The following is a 4,221-nucleotide window of genomic DNA, read 5'->3' as shown; positions in this document are numbered from 1 at the left end:
CTGCTTGACTCTGTATGGAGAGAAATGGATGAAGCTTTTCATGCTTCTTCTCCATGTTTACAGAAGAAGATCCTTGATCCTTAAACACAAGGTAGTCCTCATTCAATTGAAGGACTAACTCTCCTCTGTCCACATCAATCACAGCCCTTGCTATGGCTAGGAAGGGTCTTCCAAGGATGATGGATTCATCCTCATCCTTCCCAGTGTCTAGGATTATAAAGTCAGCATAGATGTACAGGCCTTCAACCTTTACTAAAACATCCTCTACAAGTCCATAAGCCTGTTTCATTGATTTGTCTGCCATCTCTAATGAGATTCTTGTAGCTTGTACCTCAAAGATCCCTAGTTTCTCCATTACAGAGAGTGGCATGAGGTTTATTCCCGACCCTAGGTCACACAGAGCCTTCTCAAAGGTCATGGTGCCTGTGATACAAGGTACTAAGAGCTTTCCAGGATCCGATTTCTTCTGAGGTAACTTCTGTTGAACCAAGGCATTTTGTTTCATGATTGCTCCTAGATATCGAGCTACTTGCTCTTCAACAATATCTTCATCCTCATCAGAGGAAGAATACTCATCAAAGCTCATGAATGGAAACAGTAAGTTCAGTGGAATCTCTATGGTCTCTATATGAGCCTCAGATTCCTTTGGTTCCTTAATAAAACTCCTTATTGGTCAGTGGACGTCCATTGAGGTCTTCCTCACTGGAAATCACTGCCTTTTTACTCTCTCTAGGTTCAGCCACTTTGGCTATAGTTATGGCCTTGCACTCTCTTTTGGGATTCTCTTCTGTATTGCTTGGGAGAGTACTAGGAGGAGTTTTAGTAACTCTTTTACTCAGATGACCCACTTGTGCCTCCAAATTTCTGATGGAGGAACTTGTTTCAGTCATGAAACTGAGAGTGGTCTTAGATAGATAAGAGACTATGGTTGCTAAGTCAGAGAGGCTCTGCCTAGAATTCTCTGTCTGTTGCTGAGAATATGATGGAAAAGGCTTGCTATTGCCAAACCTATTTCTCCCACCATTATTATTATTGAAGCCTTGATTAGGCTTCTGTTGATCCTTCCATGAGAAATTTGGATGATTTCTCCATGAAGGATTATAGGTGTTTCCATAAGATTCTCCCATGTAATTTTCCTCTTCCATTGCAGGATTCTCAGGGTCATAAGCTTCTCCTTCAGAGGAGGCTTCTTTAGTACTGCCGGATGCAGCTTGCATTCCACTCAGATTCTGAGAAATCATATTGACTTGCTGAGTCAATATATTATTCTGAACCAATATGGCATTCAGAGTATCAATTTCAAGAACTCATTTCTTCTGAGTCATCCCATTATTCACAGGATTTCTTTAAGAAGTGTACATGAACTGGTTATTTGCAACCATCTCAATGAGTTCCTGGACTTCTGTAGGGGTTTTCTTCAGATGAAGAGATCCACCAGCAGAGTGGTCCAATGACATCTTGGACAATTCAGATAGGCCATCATAGAATATACATAAGATGCTCCATTCTGAAAGCATGTCAGAAGGACACCTTCTGATCAATTGCTTGTATCTTTCCCAAGCTTCATAGAGGGATTCACATTCCTTCTGTCTGAAGGTTCAGACTTCCACTCTAAGCTTGCTCATCTTTTGAGGTGGAAAGAATTTGGCCAAGAAAGCATTGACCAACTTTTTTCAAGAGTTCAGGCTTTCTTTAGGTTGTGAGTCCAACCATATCCTAGCTCTGTCTCTTACAGCAAAGGGGAAAAGCATAAGTCTGTAGACCTTGAGATTAACCCCATTGGTCTTAACAGTGTCACAGATTTACAAGAATTCAGCTAAGAACTGATAAGGATCTTCCAATGAAAGTCCATGAAACTTGCAATTCTGCTGCATTAGAGAAACTAATTGAGGCTTAAGCTCAAAGTTGTTTGCTCCAATTGTAGGAATTGAGATGCTTCTTCCATAGAAGTCGAAAGTTGGTGCAGTAAAGTCACCAAGCATCTTCCTTGCATCTCCACCATTGTTATTGGGTTCGGCTGCCATGTCTGCTTCTTTTTCGAAATTTTCTATAAGGTCCTCTTCGGAGTGTTGTGCTTTAGCTTCTCTTAGCTTCCTCTTCAGAGTCCTTTCAGATTCAGGATCAGTTGCAACAAGAATGTCTTTATCCATGTTCCTGCTCATATGAAAAAGAAGAGAACAGAAGAGAAGAGGAATCCTCTATGTCATAGTATAAAGATTCCTTTATGTGTCAGAGGAAAAGAAGAATAGAATGAAGAAGGAAGAAGAAGAAATTCGAACACAGAGAGAGAGAGAGGGTTTAAATTATTAGATGAGTAGAAGAGAAGTGTTAGTGAAAAAATAGATAGAAAGAGATGAGAGAGAGAAAGTATTCGAATATTAATTAACAGAAAAGAAAAATATTTTTATTTTCATTTTAATTATAAGTTAGAATTCGAAATTTAAGAAAAGAAATAAAAGCAAATTGAAAACTAAATAAATTAATTACTTAAAAAGATTTTTGAAAAATTTGTTAGTTAGTTTTCGAAATTAATGAGAGAGAAAAGTAGTTAGGTGGTTTTGAAAAAGATAAGAAATAGTAAAATTTTTAAAATTAAAATAAACAAGTCAAGTGCTTAATTGAAAAAGATTTGAAAATAAATTTTGAAAAGATAAGAAGTTAGGAAAAGATTTTGAAATTAAAATTTTAAAAGGATATGATTGAAATTTATTTTGAAAAGGAATTGAAAAGGGAATTAAAAAGATTTGATTTTGAAAAAGATTTGAAAAGATAGAATTTTTAAATTGAAATTTTGACTTGACTAACAAGAAACAACTAAATTTTAAAATTTTTTGACCAAGTCAACTCAAAATTTCGAAAATTATGAGAAGAATAAGGAAAAGATATTTTTTTTTACTTTTGAATTTTTAATGAGGAGAGAGAAAAACAACAAAATGAAACAAAACATAAAAATTTAAGATCAAAACAAATAATGCATGCAAGAACACTTTGAATGTCAAGATGAACGCCAAGAACACTTTGATGATCATGATGAACATCAAGAACATATTTTTGAAAAAAATTTTAAGAAAAAGAAACACATGCAAGACACCAAACTTAAAAATTTTTAAACTTTAGACACTAATAATTCGAAAATGCATATGAAAAACAAGAAAAGACACAAAACAAGAAAATGTAAAGATCAAACAAAGAAAATCATCAAGAATAACTTGAAGATCATGAAGAACATAATGCATGAATTTTTGAAAATTTTAAGAAAATTAAAAAAATGCAATTGACACCAAACTTAAAATTTGACACAAGACTCAAATAAGAAACACAATTTTTTGGTTTTTATGATTTTATTAAATTTTTTTGTATTTTTTTTGAAATTATTTTGGAAAAAAAATAAAGAAATTCAAAATTTTTAATAAGAATTCCAGGATTCATGCAATGTTAGTCTAAAGCTTCGGTCCAAAAGAATTACACATGACCATATGGCCAGCCAAGCTTTAGCATAGCATTACATACAACAATCCAATAAATAAGAATCCAAAGGCTCCTGGAATGATAAGTGGAAACCTCAGTCGAAAAGATTAGACATGGCTTAATAGCCAGCCAGGCTTCAACATATCATCATGAAGCTCTAGAATTCATTCTTAAAATTTTTTTTTGAATTTTTCGAAACTAATTTTTTTTTTGTTTTTGTTTTTTTTTTCCGAAAATAAAAAAAAAAAGCTTAAACATAAAATAAAATTACCCAATCTAAGCAACAAGATGAATCGCCAGTTGTTCAAACTCGAACAATCCCTGGCAACGGCGCCAAAAAACTTGGTGCACAGAATTGCGATCACATTTTTCACAACTCCGGTACAACTAACCAGCAAGTGCACTGGGTCGTCCAAGTAAAACCTTACGTGAGTAAGGGTTGATCCCACGGAGATTGTCGGCTTGAAGCAAGCTATGGTCATCCTGTAAATCTTAGTCAGGCGGATTCAAATGGTTATGAGGTTTTGATAATTAAAAGATAAATAAAACGTAAATTAAAATAAAGATACTTATGTAATTCATTGGTGGAAATTTCAGATAAGTGTTTGGAGATGCTTTGTTGCTTCTGAACCTCTGCTTTCCTATTTTCTTCATCCAATCATGCATGCTCCCTTCCATGGCAAGCTGTATGATCCTCTCAGTGAAAATGGTCCAAGTACGGTTTCTGCACGGCTAATCAACTGTCGGATTTCT

General features: G+C 34.8%; 1 non-coding gene across 1 annotated transcript; it reads left to right on the top strand.

The window, feature by feature from the left end:
• The first annotated feature begins 1,511 nt into the window (after positions 1-1,511).
• Positions 1,512-1,619, top strand: LOC112753019 (small nucleolar RNA R71). Its single transcript, XR_003177422.1, has one exon. It is a non-coding gene; the product is annotated as a small nucleolar RNA R71 (small nucleolar RNA).
• Positions 1,620-4,221: the final 2,602 nt, after the last annotated feature.

The sequence above is a fragment of the Arachis hypogaea genome, chromosome 15, assembly GCF_003086295.3.
Source record: "Arachis hypogaea cultivar Tifrunner chromosome 15, arahy.Tifrunner.gnm2.J5K5, whole genome shotgun sequence".
Lineage (NCBI taxonomy): Eukaryota > Viridiplantae > Streptophyta > Magnoliopsida > Fabales > Fabaceae > Arachis > Arachis hypogaea.
This window is presented reverse-complemented; position numbering and strand designations above follow the sequence as displayed.